Genomic DNA, 17,426 nt, shown 5'->3' with positions numbered 1-17,426 from the left:
AGCTGACTTACATCAGGACTCAGAAGTGCATGTTCCCTCATTCTAGCCATTAAATTAGCCCCATACCAGCAATGTCAGCTTTGAACATTAGCTATTTCCATTCATGCTTTATCAGCCAAAGGATAATAGAGACTTTTCCAGGTCCAAAGTTCCTGGGTAATGACAAATGTCACAAATACCACCCAATATGAGTTTAGCACTGTATCATTTTTAAGGTATTCTGTAATCCATTATCTCATTTATTTATTTTTCATTTGTTTTATTCATTCTTCAAGTCCCAGCCAGAGGCAGGAATTATTATAGAGGAAAGAATCGAACAGTCAGATAAAGTGTCTGACCAAGGTCCCCACTTAGAGAATATAGAGACTGAGTCCAGGTCTGTGTGTGCTCAGGAAGTCAGTGTGATACAGGGAGAAGAGTCTGGGATGAGAGTTACAGGGAACTGGGCTGGAAATCATGTCCTTACACAAAATGAACCTCTGAGGCAAGCCATTTATCCTTTCTGTGTTTCAGCTTCTCCAAGAGTAAAGTGGAAGTGATACCACCTATCTCACAGAGCAGCTATGAAGGTCAAAAAGATGACACATGCAAAACGCTTAGCACCAGGCCTAGAATAATTAATACTTCTCAGATCCTCTTCATCTCAGCTAAACATGCTCCCAACTGGTCCAACAAGTTCCCAAAAGTGTCTGAGAGAGTAGTAAAATACAGATTCCTAGGCCCCACTCCAGTTCTACAAAATTAGTATGTCTGGGGAGAAAGCCCATATGATTCTGATACACAGCTCCATGGAGAACCACTGGATATGACCATATCATTAGCCCACATCAGTCTAACTCTTAGAGGAAAAGCAAGAGGAATCAACATTTATTGGAAACCTACACTTGTGCTTGATGCAGTGCTAGCGGCTTTTACTTGAAAGATACATTTGTCTCCTTCTCGTAATTTCTCACAGTTCACCAGGGTGTGGCTTGGTGACAAAGATTTGAAAAAGTCATATGACATAGAACCCAGATATAACATATATTTTCATCCCTGTAACTCTAGCCTCGCCAGGGAATTGGTCCTAGGATTACAGTTGTCCCTAGTTTTCCTCCTGGTTCCTGCCTTTGAAACCCATTTCACTTTATTAAAAAACCTTCTATATTGTCCAACCTATACTAATAACAATAGTAATACTATCAGTTAATGTCAAGCCAAGTGGCTCACGCCTGTAATCCCAGCACTTTAGGAGGCCGAGGTGGGCAGCTTACATGAGTCCAGGAATTCGAGACCAGCCTGGGCAACATGGTGAAAATATTTTTTTAAAAATATTTTTTTTGTTGAGACGGGGCTTCACCATGTTGCCCAGACATTAACTGGAAGAAACAGAAGCAAGGAATTAAGTGTGATTCACATTCTTTGAGCTAAGGATCAGAGGCAGGACTGAGAAAGCCGCAGAGAATGAATTCACCTGACTTTACTGCCATCATGTGGTCATATGATGCATAGACAACTGGCTCACAATTCTGCATTCATTTTTCCAGTCATTGAGCCTACTAGGCCCTCTGCAAGGCAATGTAAAAATAAGGCCAAGTGAAGCAGAAGACCTGTCCTTCAGGCTATTGTAACAGCCTTGTTTTCCTCTGGAGTCATCAAGCTGGAAGTCGCTTTAGTCACCAACTACTCCAGGGGTGAGCACCCCATTCTCATGCAGACTATGTCAGAAAAGATAGAAATGTTTATAAGCACCGTCATTATTTTTCTGTTCAAAATGAAAGTAGCTTAGTGGCCCATGGGATGTATAGAGTCTCATTACTTTAAGCACCTCACTATTTTTAATAGAAGATGATCAGTGAGAAAATCTAATGGTAAATTAGCTTTCTAATCTGTTATGCCTGCAGTAGAGGCTACCCAAAAGCCATGTGTGTGCTCCCTGTGTTTCCTCTCCTGGAGGTTCATTTCATAAAGCATTATTTCATAAAGCACATTTATGTGCATTTTGTCACGTTATGGCCAAAACAATTTTTGAAGGTAGGTGTATTAGTCCATTCTCATGCTGCTATGAAGAAATACCTGAGACTGGGTAATTTACAAAAAAAAAAAAAAAAGCTGGGCTCAGTGGCTCACGCCTGATCCAGCACTTTGGGAGACCTAGGTGGGTGGATCACAAGGTCAGGAGTTCGAGACTAGCCTGACCAACATGGTGAAACCCTGTCTGTACTAAAAATACAAAAATTAGCCAGGCGTGGTGGCGCATGCCTGTAATCCCAGCTACTCAGGAGGCTGAGGCAGAAGAATCGCTTGAGCCTGGGAGGCAGAGGCTGCAGTGAGCCGAGATCGTGCCACTGCACTCCAGCCTGGGCTGCAGAGTGAGACTCCATCTCAAAAAAAAAAAAAAGGAAAGAAAAGAAAAGAAAAGAAAGAGGTTTAAAAGAGGTTTAATTGATTCACAGTTCCACATGGCTGGGGAGGCCTCAGGAAACTTATCATCATGCCAGAAGGTACCTCTTCACAGAGCAGCAGGAGAGAGAATGAGTGCAAGCAGAGGAAATGCCAGATGCTTATAAAACCATCAGATCTTGTGAGACTCACTTATTATCATGAAAACAGCATGGGGAAAACTTCCCCCATGATTCAGTTATCTCCACCTGGTCCTGCCCTAGACACGTGGAATTATTACAATTCAAGGTGAGATTTTGATGGGGACACACAGTCAAACCATATCCGTAGGTAATATCATCCTCATTTTAGTCATGGGGAAACAGGTTTAAAGAAGTGAAATTACTTATCTATGGTCATACAGTCAGATAGAAACAGAGCCACCCTATAATTTGTTCATTCCATTCAGTGCAACACTTAGCATGCCAAGCACTACGGATGTGCAGTTGAAATCACGTCCTGTCACAAACTTAACCTCTGGGGCAAGTCATCAAACCTTTTTGAGTTTCAGCTCCCCATGAGTAAAACAGAAGCGATACCACCTACCTCACAGAGCAGCTGCTTAAGTTGCCTTTTAACTGACTGATTCCCCGCTGCCTGCTCCAGCCCAACACAGCTTCTTCTCTGGCTGGATATCCCTCTATGTGTGGGCTAGATGGGCAACTAAAAAATCTTAAGCAACACCTAAGCCATGAATTCTCAAGGACTGCCTGCCAGGGCATTCTAGCTGATGCCGCAGGAAAATTGTGAGGGGCGGATGGCCTTCTATAGATGAGTTGCTTTGGACAATCCCTTTGGCCAATCTCTGGCCCCCGCTTCCATGGGTGGGTATTACTTTCTTTTCTTTTCCTCTATAACCTAATCTTGATGGGGTGGGTATTACTAAAAGCTCCTCTCCTCTAGAAGGGATGCGTTAAGTAGATTGCTTTAGTTTTTATTGTACATTTTTAACATATACAATATGATGTTTTTATATACCTATAGTGAAATGATTACTATAGTCAAGCAAATTAACATATATTTCTTCTGTGTGTGTGTGTGTGTGTGTGTGTATGTGTGTGTACACATTAAGAGGACCTGATATCTGCTCTTCTGTTATTTAAAAACAAAATAGGTAGACATGAAATTAGATCAAAGACCTCACCATAAAAGTAGGCATATCACAACACAGGGAGCTAGGCATGTATCTGGGGCCTCTGAGTACTTATTGATCTAGTCCAATGCTCTCTATGTGGAAACAAGGAAACTAAGGCTCAGAGTGCCAAAGTGACGTGCCCAAGCAAGCTTAAGACGATCAAAACCCAGGTGCCCTGATACCCTGGCCATGGTTGGTTCTACCACACTTTGATGCCCCTCTATGGGCACAGAAATGTATTCGCCTGCTTCTTTGTGCTCTGGTGAGCACAAGAAAACAAACTGTCCATAAAGAAGGAAACTGACAGAAAGAAAAGGTAACAGGAAATGCCTGGAAACTGAACCCACAAAGGTCAAACCCCAAGTCACCATAAAAGGCTTTGAACTGGCAAGAATGAGCGGAAATGATGGGAGAGCAAAGGAAATGAACCTCCAGGAGAGGAAACACAGGGAGCACACACATGGCTTTTGGGTAGCCGCTACTGCAGACCTTTGCCAAGTGTGTGTTGGAGGGAGTCCCTCCTTCCCTCCCAGAAGCCAAGTCTGAGGCATCCCCTCCAAAAAGGCTCTTGAGAACTGGGCTGCTACTAATAGCAAGTTACATATAATGCAGCCTATTGTGCTTTGTATGTGTCTATACTTCACTTATTCTTCTCATTAAACCCAGGTCATTCTACTATTAACCTGTGCATTTATCCTTCATGCTGCATATACTGGCTCCTTGCTGTAATAGGTCCTTTTTCTGGAAACTAAAGTACTGGGAACATTTTTATTTTAACAACTGGTATCGGGGGATGATGATGATGATGATGATGATGATGATGATGATGATATCAGAGATCAACTATTGACTGGTTACTATATACCAAATACTGTACTGAGTGTATTGCATGCATTATCTCATCTAATCCTCGTAACAATCCACGAGGTAGTAACAAACTCACAAATGCTGAATAATTTGCCCAAGATCACAGAGCTAAGAATGTAGCTATGCAAAAGCCCAGTCTTACAACTAGGCAATCTATGCCCAACCCTCCCTTTCAATTAGAGGCTTGGTGAAGAATAGCATCAATTTAGAATTGGACTTCTCAAGAATTCATCTATGTGGCATCAAGTCCATAAAATCTTCATTTGATGGCTGGAATTCAATTAACAACCAGCAAAGCATTTTTCTCAACTTAAATTTTTCATTTATTTAATAAAATTAAGGTATATGAAAGGCATTGCACTTGACAGGGCTGTTGCAAGGAGCCTTCACCTATTTTCTCCCTCTTGTTGAATGGGTGATTCATTCAAGAAACAGATACTGGGTTGCCATTAAGCAGCATCTATCGTATACGTAGGAGTAAGGAAACTAGTCCTAGGTCACTAGTTGTGGGGTCTTGAGAAAGTCACCTGCCCTTATTTGCCCCACTGACTGATCTCAAGGTCCCTCTCAGTTTAAGTTTCAGTGCAAGTTCTGGTTAATGTTTGTTCATTTTCTGTTTTAAATATTTAGCTGTTAGTTTCTTCTTTAAGTGAAGAAAAGAAGAAAAGGAGTCAATTTCCTAAACCGTTCAACTGAAGACTGGTGGGACAGGGTCAGGTACATAATTTTCCAGCGAGGGTAGAGTGAGCACCAAGGGAGTCTCGGGACAGCAAGGGACCTGGAAGATGGACTAGAAGACACAAGAGAAGAACCTGGAAACAAAAGAGGCGGTGGAAGGAAGGAGGTCAAACTTTCCTGGTTTGTGGGGCTGGGGCTGGTATATTCTTTATGCAATTGTACACTTTTGTTTTCAAGGCTGTATCTTTCCCAAACCCCATCCAATCATTTATCCTCCCTATCCCCCAAACACATACCCCAGAAGACCAGAGAGAGGCCCCAGATAAACCGTATATACTCTTAGAACATGTGGAACACAACAATTTTGTAGATATTTCTTATTTGATTGAGTTTAGCAGGACCATTTAGGTTCCTTTATTAGTGCAAATCAAATCTAGAGGCATTAATAATTTCCCATATATATCCATTCCAATTGGGATCTCTTTCAAAATCCCATCAGGTCCAGCCACTTCCTTATTTATGTTTAATCTGATTATACTAAAAGATTGAAAGGGGCTGGGGGTGGGGATAGGGGTTGAGGTGGGGATACAGGATGCAACACTAGGTACTTTCCATGATGTTTCAGACATTTGTTTCTGAAAACAATAGAGCTGAAGTCTATCCTAAAGAAAACAAATTCTCAAATGACTCAAGACATACCCTCACCAATGGAGAGGAAAAAAGTCATTGTAGCACACAGGCAATGAGTTAGAAGATAGGTTCCATTCATTATTCTGCCTTTAGTTTGCTGTGTGACCTTATACAAATCACTTTAGCTCTCCATCTCAGGTTTTCCTCATTATAAAAAGGCATATTACCATCAGTTATGCTTGAGTTTTTTAGGGTCTTATTATATTATGTTCATGAAAACATGTTGTGAATGTGATCCACTGGTGGACAATACAGACATGACCCTAGAATTAAGTGCTATTTATAACACGACAGTTTTATAAGCTTACTTAAAAGCAGCTATGTCTCATTAGAGACCTAAAACCATAAAAACCCTGGAAGAAAACCCAGGCAATAGCATTCAGGACATAGGCATGAGCAAAGACTTCATGACTAAAACAACAAAAGCAATGGCAACAAAAGCCAAAATTGACAAATGGGATCTAATTAAACTAAAGAGCTCTGCACAGCAAGAGAAACTATCATCAGAGTGAACAGGCAACCTACAGAATGGGAGAAAATTTTTGCAATCTATCCATCTGACAAAGGGCTAATATCCAGAATCTACAAGGAACTCAAACAAATTTACAAGAAAAAAACAACCCCATCAAAAGTGGGCAAAGGATATGAACAGACACTTCTCAAAAGAGGACATTTATGGGGTCAACTAACATATGAAAAAAAGCTCTTCATCACTGGTCATTAGAGAAATGCAAATCAAAACCACAATGAGATATCATCTCACACCAGTTAGAACGGTGATTATTAAAAAGTCAGGAAAAAAACAGATGCTGGAGAGGATGTGGAGAAATAGGAACACTTTTACACTGTTGGTGGGATTGTAAACTAGTTCAACCATTATGGAAAACAGTATGGCGATTCCTCAAGGATCTAGAACTAGATGTACCATATGACCCAGCCATCCCACTACTGGGTATATACCCAAAGGATTATAAATCATTCTACTATAAAGACACATGCACACATATGTTTATTGTAGCACTATTCACAATAGCAAAGACTAGGAACCAATGCAAATGTCCACCAATGATAGACTGGATAAAGAAAATGTGGCACGTATACACCATGGAACATTATGCATCCATAAAAAAGGATGAGTTCATGTTCTTTGCAGGGACATGGATGAAACTGGAAACCATCATTTTCAGCCAACTAACAGAGGAACAGAAAACCAAATACCGCATGATCTCACTCATAAGTGCTAGTTGAACAATGAGAACCCATGGACACAGTGAGGGGAACATCACACACTGGGGCCTGTTGGGGGGTGGGGGGCTAGGGGAGGGATAGCATTAGGAGAAGTACCTAATGTAGATGAATGGTTGATTGGTGCAGCAAACCACCATGGCAGGTGTATACCTATGTAACAAAGCTGCATGTTCTGCACATGTATTCCAAAACTTAAAGTATAATTTTTAGAAAAGAATATCCTTAATAATGTAGTTTAGGGACAGATGGCCATACAAAAATAACCAAGTTTACCAAAATGATGGTTAAAATGCCACATTTCTCTGAACATTGTCACTGAGCAACAGGAGTAAAATTCAAGATTTTTATGTCCTCTTCCTCAGAACTAAAGAGTAAAGGAAAATAACAGTATAAGAATCAGCTAAAAAAAATCTGTTTCCTGATCATTTCATTTTGATTAAACTAAAACTTTAACATAGGAATAGTTGACTTCTACCTTAATAGACTAGAACTTAAAGTATATATTATATTAAAAAAACTCACAAAACTGTGTTCTCTTTTTTTCTATGCTAGACAAAATAGGACTTCTTAAATTCTTTTATCTTCTACCTTTTTCATGTGTAAAATAAAAATTGTAACTTTAAAAAAGAAATTGATGTATTTATTTATTCTTCAAATATTAATGAGGACATTTATTATGGACTCTGTGTTAGGTATAGAAAGTATAAGTTGAAACATATTATTTTTATCTTACAATCACAACGTAATCTCCCATACCTTGACAATAGATTGACTCTATTACCAATAAATAGTGCTTTCAATAATAGGAAGTAGTAAATATTGTTCAATAAGGGACCAAGTTCTCTACTAAGATACTTCTCACTTGTTACATGTACAGTGTTATTTTCTTGAGCTAATTTAATATAAATGAACCCATATTTAAAATTAAAATATATTCTTACTTTGGCTCCCAATTGTTTTAAAGTATACTTCTTTTTCATTTGCTTTATATTTGGACCATGACTTTCTTATATATGTTTATTGCATGTTTGTTTATCAGGGCATTTCTAATATTCTTTTTATCTGTCATCTGACATTTTCCTATTCACAAATTATCCTAACCTTTCAGTCAGAATTTCTCCTTCTTCAAGTCTCCCTTTTTCTTATCAACCTTTTCACTGAAGGCCATAAGCCTCCTCCAATTGGGAACAATTGCCTTCTAATATGTTACAGAGGAGTCATTCATGCATTCTTCAAAGATTTGCAGACTTGTAGTTATGGTTTCTTGGATTACTTGCCTTCCTCTTTTGGGATTTATTCTCTCTTTTGACTGTAATGTATCTTCCAATATTCCCTTATGAAAAATGCATGAGAAATAAATGTTATATGGCCTTCCATGTTGAAAATCTTCATTATTTTATTTTACTTGAATGACAGTTTTTCTGGGTATAAAATTTTAAAAGCATTGTACCTCTTTCATCTAGCATCCATTGACTTTGATAAAATATATTCTGCCGGAAGGATTTTGATTTTTATATGTATTTTGTCTTTTATAACTTTTTTCTTCTCTACGAGTTTTTAAGGTATTCTGTTTATCTTTTATGTTCTGAAATTTTGTCATAATATGTGTATTCATGAATCCTTTTATTCTCATTGTGCAGAGTAATCAGGGAGACCTTTTATGTTGCTGAACATGACTTCTCACATCCTTTTTTCATGTGTGGAACAAATAAACATCTAGTTTTTTGTGAAGAAAAAAAAGAAGTATATAGCTTCTCTAAGTTTTCAGTGGGACCTATTTGGGTGTCCCCTGTCTATATGCCATTGAATATGAAAGAATTCTCTAGTAGTGTGGTGGATTTAAGAGGATTTTGAAAATCTCGTCGAAGTTGAAATAAGTATATCAAGAAATCACTTGAAATCTCTGTTCAGGGCTCTTACTTAGATTTCTTTATAATACAATAAAAAAGTATTCCTACTCATTGCACCCTCAGTTTCTCAGAGACTTTGCTTTTTTGCATCATTCTCTCTCCACTACAGGATCATTCCCATCAGCATCCAAGCATTTGGTCATCTTAGAAAAGGCCTTTCTTAATAGGCTGGGCGCGGTGGCTCAAGCCTGTAATCCCAGCACTTTGGGAGGCCGAGACGGGTGGATCACGAGGTCAGGAGATCGAGACCATCCTGGCTAACACGGTGAAACCCCGTCTCTACTAAAAATACAAAAAAAAAACTAGCTGGGCGAGGTGGCGGGCGCCTGTAGTCCCAGCTACTCGGGAGCTGAGGCAGGAGAATGGCGTGAACCCGGGAGGCGGAGCTTGCAGTGAGCTGAGATCCGGCCACTGCGCTGCAGCCTGGGCGGCACAGCCAGACTCCATCTCAAAAAAAAAAAAAAAAAAAAAAAAAGAAAAGGCCTTTCTTCATCCCGCATTCTCCTCCAGCTACTGCTTACTTTCTCTGCTCTCCTTCTTAGCAAATTGCTTGAAAGAACTATCTACACACATTGGCTTCATTTCCCTCGTCTCACAATACTGCCAGTATCCGTAACTCCAAAACTTCTCTTCTAGATCACCTTTGTCTGACTGACTCCAATGGTCACTTCTCTGTCCTCATCGAGTTTAATGCAGCAGTATTAAACATAGTTGATTACACCTTCTTTTTTGACATACTCTTTTTCTCTTGGCTGCTGTGACCCCCACATTTTTGATTTTCTTTTTTATGTTTCTCTGGCTACTCCTCTGAGTCTCCTTAGTAAGTTTCTGTACAGAGAAGCAACTAAAAGCACAGACTCTCTCAAGTCATGCTGTGCAATATGGTAGCCACTAGTCACATTGTGTCTATTACACTTAATAAAATTACATTAGATTAATTAATAAAATTAGACATTTATTTAATAAAATTAAAAGTAATAATTCAGTCCCTCAGTCCCATTAGCCATATTATAATTGTTCAACAACATGTGACTAGCAACACGTTAGACAGCAACACAGAGAGCATTTCCATCATTGCAGAAACTTCTGTTAGATGGTGTTGCTTAGATCGGACTTCTGTCTGCCACTCCACAGCTGAATGACCTTAGGCAAGTTACTTAACCTCTCTTAACTTCAATTTCCCATTCGGTAAATGAGGCTAATAATATCTTCCTTATAGATTGTGGCAAAGATGTAATGAGCTCTTGATATATAGTGAGTGCCATATAGGAGTTCGCTATGATTGCCCAATCTTTACATATGAAGAATTTCCCATTACTAAGACTGGGCTCTCTCCTCTTCTCACTCAACTCTTTCTCCCTAGCTAAATTCATCCCGGGTAAGTCCCTTTACCTTTCTGTAAACTTCTCATCCTCATGATAAGATGAAGATAATGACAGCACCTATTTCACTTGGTTGCTGTGAAGATTAAATGAGATGATACATATAAAACACTTGGAACATTGTCTGGCACATAGGTCACATTCACTAGGTGATAACCACTGTTAGTATTAATCCTCTTTCCCAGTACTTTAAACATCATTTACGTACTAAGAACTCCCAATTTCTAAACTCAAGGTCAGATACCTCACTGAGCTCCAGACTGCTTGCTTGACATCTCCACTTGGATTTCTCACACAAGTATCTCCAAAACCTATCTAAAACTGAGTTTTCTTCTCTTTTCCCAATCCCAGTCACAGTTGCTTCTCCTCTAGTCTTCCCCATTTCCAGACATCTCTCCCATACCCATATCAAATCTACCACCTGTACAATTGATTACACCTTTAAAATATATTTTGAAACAGCCTACTTTCCCCAGCTCCACAGTCACCTTTGCTATGCTCATGTCTTTGCCTAGACTATGGCTCAGCCTCCTGACTGGTCTCCTGCTTCCACTCTCGTCACCATCCCCATAGCCATTCTCTATAACACTGCCAGAGGAAACTTCCTAGAATAGAAATCGTATCCTATCTCTTTTCTTCTTCAAGCCCTGCAATGGTCTCTCATTGCAGTTAGGATAAAATACAAAGTCCTTTAAATTCTGACTAATGCCTATGTCTCTGAGATCATCTATTACTCTTCCCATTACTCTCACTCTTCTGATTCAGCAAAACTGGCCTTAGAGTTGCACCCAAATACAACATGTGCTTTCCCACGTTAGAGCCTTTATAGCATTCTACCTCTTTGTGTGGAACTCTCTTCTTCATGTAGTTCATTTGGTTAAGCCTACCCACCCTTCAGGTTTCTTCTTAAATCTTACCTTCTTGAAGAGGACTTCCCTAATCCTCCTCTAATTGAAGTCAGATGCCCCTCTAGAATTCTCTCACCAAACCCTGTCTCTTCCTTCATATCCTTTATCAACACTAATCAGACACCATGAGGACATCTACCATTTTTATAACCATCGAAGTTCCTTCCCTCATAGCACAGTGCCTGCCTGCAAGTCAGAAAACCTAAGGTGTGTGATCTTGGCAAGTCCTTTTGCAGGTCTCAGGATTCTTGTCTTTATATTGAGGAGGTGGGATGAGATTTATTTGCTCAATAAGCCTCCATTGAATGTGAAAAAGGACACACAAGGTCTCTGCCAACATGAAGCTTACATTCGAATAAGGAACACAGGTAATCAAATAGGCAAATCTAATAATTATAGATTGTGATTAGTGCTACAAAAGACACCAAAATGATACTGTGATAGAAAAGTATGATGGTGGGGGACTTTGAGGTGGTGACATTGAAGACAAAGGATAATAAAGAACAAACCAACCCAAATGATAGCTAAGATCTATTTTGCTTGGACATTCTATGATTCTGTATGCCACACATAGCTAAATATGCCAAGTAGCATAAAGGAGGGAGCTGCCTCATCAAAACTGGCACCAAGGGCTTTGTGCTCTCAGGGCAGGGATATGAGAGTCTTATTCTTCCTCTCAGGATAATATCAGTAGATGAAATCAACCTCACAGAATTGTTTTAAGAAACCAAGATGGTAATGAATTTAATGTTCACAGCACAACCACTATAACGGTACATACAACATTTTTAAGACTTCCAAATTCAAGATTGTAGTTACTTCTGTTGAAGAGGCACAGAGATGTAATTGGGGCAGGATACACAGAGATTCAAACATATTGGTAAGGTTTTATTTTCTAAGCTGGAATTCAAATTCCAGCTCTGCCACTCTACCAGCTGAGTGAGTGAACTTAGGCAAGCTACATAACTTTAAGTAGCTACTTAATCAGTGATACGTACATGGATGTTCATGGTATTACTTCATATCTCTTAAAATATTTGAAGTATTGCATAATAATTATAAAATGTAATTAATATGATGCCTATGTAAGCATTCAATGAATGATAGCAATTATTGTTACATAATGATCACAGCACCTAAGTAATGGTTGAGAGCTAGGGCAATGGAGACTCCCAAACCTGGTTTTAAATCCTGGTTCTGCCAATTACAAGCTCTGTGCCCTGGGGTAACTTAATAACCACCTTGCCAAGAATTTTGCTCCTTCAGTTATTCCCTCTCTGCCTGTCATCAATGTTTAAGTAAAATAATGTATTGGATATAGTAAATGCTCAAAAACATATTAATTATTGTTAACATCATTTTTTTTCTCCTCAATCCTATGCACAGAAAAAAGAAAAAGAGTTATGAACAAGTGAATGGAAAGGATAAAGTGGGTCTCCCATTCTCTGCCCCCTCCCTTTCTATTTCTTTTCCTTGCTGAAGGAAGACGGCATATGCTAAAAACCGTTCTCTCCAAGAGAAGCAGCATGAGGTCCTTCGATGGCAAGCCTGCCTGGGAGTTGGAGATGAGCTGCTAGAAAGGGCTTTGACTCCAAGCTAAAATACACCAAGGCAAATCTCAGGAACATTCTAATCAGGGTCTGAAATCAAAGCAGACTTAAATGTAAATGGATAAAAGTTAAGGATTTTTAAAGAATTGTAATTGTAAATAGACACTGTTACATTTTAAAGTTGCTGGAGTTGAATATATTATTTGAAATGAGCAATAAAAATGAAATGTTATTTAATCCTTTTCATAATTATTGAAATGCAGATTAAAAGAAGATACCAGAGTGGAAGAAACTGAAATGTTGACAATCCACAAAATCGAGGAGGCTATGGGACATCAGGCAAACTCACACTGTGGGTTGGAGAATAACTTAGTGCAGTCTCTTTGGAGAGCATTTAATTCACCAGTGACTTCTGAAAATTTAAAATAACCATTAACCCAATCATTCCACTCCTAAGAATCTGTCCTACAGATACACTAGTATGCTAAGACATATACATAAAGTTGTTCCCTGACATATGTTTTGGAAAAGCCAAAAACTGGAAGCAACCTAAATGTGCACAAAGAAGTGCTTAATAATCATGATTCAATCATTCAACAAATATTCAGTACTATTTGGTACTCTTAAAGCAGGCACTGGGGAGATAGCAATAAACAATACAGACAAAAATCTATGCCCTCACAGAGCCTGTTATCCCTACAATGGAAACATATGGCATACCTAAAATATAGAAGGAAGATCTATAAACATTGATAGGTTTTCAAGAGACATGAATAAGTGAAAAATCCAAGGTGCAGAACAGTGTAGCTAGCTAGCTAGCTAGAGAGCTAGATAATATGATCCCAGTTGAAAAAAATATGTTGTATTTATTAAAAATTCTGGAGAATATAAAAGGAACGTAATGGTCACTTTGGGGAATGGGATTGAGGTCAGAAAAAAGACTGATTTTAAGTTTTAAACCTTTATATATGTATTGTTTTATTTTGTCACATACATGAATTATTTTTATTTAAAATCACATTCTGAAATATACTTATAGTTTGGCATTTTTCTGGTTATCTATTGCTGTATGACAGACTACCTCAGAGCATAGCAGCTTAAAAACAACCATTTTATTATATCTCATGGTTCTGTGGATCACAATTTGTTCAGAGCTCAGGTGGGCAATTCTTTTACTTTAAATGGTATTAACTGATGTCATTCAGTGATATTCAGTTAACCGGTATGGAGGGTTCAGAACAACTTCACTCACATGTCTAGTGCCTTGGCAGGAATGGCTGTACTAGCTGAACTTTTCTGTCTTTAAGTAACTCTTGGAAATCCCATGTGGTCTCTCCAGGATAGTCAAACTTTCTACATGATGACTCAGAGCTCCAAGAAACCAAGATGGAAACTGCAAGTTCTTTAGACCATAGGCCTAGAATAAGCTTGACGTCACTTCTGTCATACTCTATTTATCTTCTATAATGAATCTGACTAGACTATGAAGTCTAATGCTCTAATTAGATTTAATTAGATTAACTTAAAGCAGCTATAAGTCACTTAAGATTTGGGGAATAGGAATTGGAGATAGACCCAGCTTCTCTATGGGAAGACTGTCAAGAAATTTGTGGCTATCTTAATCCAATGCAGACATCAAGATCAGTGTCTTAATATAAAGTGTATCTTGATCATTCAAATTAGGACTGAAAAAATAGTGTGGACGGTTTAGGATAACTTGAATGAAAACCTAAGAAAAGATAGGTTGAAGACATGAATGTGATTTCTTCATATAGGAGGCTGCAGAAAAGCTATCAGAGTATTAGAGTGGTAAATCCTTTTTACTTACTCTGATGGATTGATAATGCCTGCCTCTATTCTCCTCCCTACCTTCTTCATCTCTCTGAACCATGTCAGGGTAAAAAGCTTATTCCTTTGGTAGGGACCGTGTCTTTTCTTTTTTGGCTCTGTGTATCTCCCTTCCCAAGTAGCTGGGACTACAGGTGAACATTACCATGCCCAGCTAATTATTTTTACTTTTTGTAAAGAGAGGGTTTCACCATGTTTCTCAGGCTGCTCTTGAACTCCTGGGCTCAAGTGATCTACCCACCTCAGCTTCCAAAAGTGCTGGGATTACAAGCATGAGCCACTGCACTCAGCCTAGAACTACCCATTTATGAACTAGGTCCTTAGGTGGTGATTAGGGCAGAAAACAAAGTTGGTAATCTCCATGCAAATCACATGTCCAACTTTTTACTTCGGCACTTTACCTTAATCAAAGTAGAATCATAGCAATTCATTCTGTAAAGCCAATATTACCTTAATACCAAAAGTCAATAAACACATCACAAGAAAAGAAATATAAGGTCAATATCCCTAATAAATATATATGCAAAAACCCTTAATAAAATGGTAGAAAACTAAATCCAGCAAGGTATAGAATAAATTATACATCATGACCAACTGTGATTTATCCAAGAAATGCAAGGTTGGTTTAACATATGAAAATCAATCAATGAAATGCACCATATTGAAAGGATAAAAGACAAAATTTGCATGATTATCTCAGTAAATGAAGAAAAGGCATCTGATTAATTCCAAACCCTTTCATTATGAACACAATCAGCAAACTAGGAATAGAAGGGAACTTCTTCAACCTAATAAAGTTCCTCCTGGGAGGCGGAGGTGGCAGTGAGCAGAGATCGCACCACTACACTCCAGCCTGGGTGACAAGTGTTACTCCATCTCAAAAAAAAAGAAAGAAAGGAAGAAAGAAAGAAAGAAAAAAAAAAAAAAAACAAGTAAATGTTTTGAATGCACAGTTCTCCAAAGGAGATGTAAAAACAGCCAATAAGTACATGAAAAGATGTTTGAAATCTTCAGCCATCAGGAAAATGCAAATCAAAACCACAATAAGAGAGCACTTTACTCCCACTAGGACAGCTATACAAAAAAGTGGAAAATAAGTATTGAGGAAGATGTTGAGAAAATTGAAACCATTGTACATTGTTGGTGGGAATGTAAAATGATGCAGTCATTTTGGAAAGCCTGGCAGTTCCTCAAAAGGCTTAAACATAGAGTTAATATGTGACTCAGCAATTTTGAGATATATACCCAAAAGAAATGAAAATATGTCCACACAAAAATGCGTACACAAATATTTATAGAAACATTATATAATAATAGCCAAAAAGTAGAAACAAGTCAAATATTCATCAAATGATAAATGGAGAAATAAAATGTGTTACATTTATACCATGGAATATTATTCAGACATGAAAAGAAATAAAGTACTGACACATGCTACAACATGTATACATCTTGAAAACTTCTCGCTCAGTGAAAAAGCCAGACACAAAAAAACACATATTATGTGATTCCATTTACATAAAATATCCAAAATAGGTAAATCCATATTGACAGTGGTTACAGCAGCTGGGAGCAAAGGGAAATAGACACTGACTGCTAATGGATAAGAGGTTTCTTTTTGGGCTGATAAAAATGTTCTGGGGCAGGGTGCGGTGGCTCATTCCTGTAATCCCAGTAATTTGGGGAGCAAAGGTGGGAGGATCACCTGAGGTCAGCAGTTTGAACCATGGCGGAAACCCCCGCTGCACACCCTGTCTCTACTAAAAATACAAAAATTAGTTGGGCACACTGGCGTGAGCCTGTAGTCCCAGTCACTCGGGAGGCTGAGTCAGGAGAATCGCTGGAACCTGAGAGGCAGATGTTGTAGTGACCTGAGATCGGGCCACTGCACTCCAGCCTGGGTGACAGAGGGAGGCTCCATCTCAAAAAAAAAAAAAAAAAAAGTTCTGGAATTGGATAGTGGTGATGGTTAGACAACATTGTGACTATACTAAAACCCACTAATTATACCCATTAAATGGGTACATTTTATAGTATGTGAATTATATATCAACAAAACTGTCATTTTCAAAAAGTAGAATCAGTCTCCACAACCAACTAGGAAAAATGTGCTCAATCTTTAGCTTTTACCTCAGCTAGCAGGACTAGTAGCTTGCTTCCCTTTCTTCAGCACCTGCCCCAAGTATTTATTCATTCCTTTATGTCAGAAATATTATATTTACCAGTCAGCCTTGCCCTGAGTGAAGAACACTGGACATTAGAGTGTCCATACTAGTTACACTTTCCCTCGTGTTATGTTTGCATAGTGAAAAACTTTCTCAAAAATGAGTCAAGCAAGACTCAAAAAACAATCTGAGGCAACAGAGAGAAAGGGAAGTATTGGAGCACAAGCTATACGTGGTTGGATGGCCTTGTTATTCCCAAATCGTTCTGTACAATTGAGAATACCCAAGGAAACCTAGACACTCCCTCTCCTACTCTCTTTCATCATGATAGGTGGGGGAGTATTTCTGAAATCTTCCAATTAGAATCTAATCTATTACCAACTCACAATAGTGAACCTAAGACATTCTCAATGAAAATTAGCAACCAGAGAATGGTTCAGGGCTACTTCTGTCACCTACTCTAATATTTAACAACTCTTGCTGTTAGAAACAATTTTGAATATTTATATAGGTTCCTCATGCGTCAGGTAAACTAAATAACGTTGTGTTACATCTTCCGTGGAGACTGACAAGCGATACTGTTGATTTACTTTTGGAAAATGGTGCCTAGAAGGAAACACTAGT

General features: G+C 38.6%; 1 protein-coding gene across 1 annotated transcript in view; it reads right to left on the bottom strand.

Annotated features, from left to right (window-relative positions):
• Positions 1–17,426, bottom strand: part of LHFPL1 (LHFPL tetraspan subfamily member 1) — a 43,467-nt gene that overhangs the window by 15,086 nt on the left and 10,955 nt on the right.

Source organism: Trachypithecus francoisi, unplaced genomic scaffold (genome assembly GCF_009764315.1).
Source record: "Trachypithecus francoisi isolate TF-2019V2 unplaced genomic scaffold, Tfra_2.0 Lachesis_group6, whole genome shotgun sequence".
NCBI classification, from domain to species: Eukaryota; Metazoa; Chordata; class Mammalia; order Primates; family Cercopithecidae; genus Trachypithecus; species Trachypithecus francoisi.
This window is presented reverse-complemented; position numbering and strand designations above follow the sequence as displayed.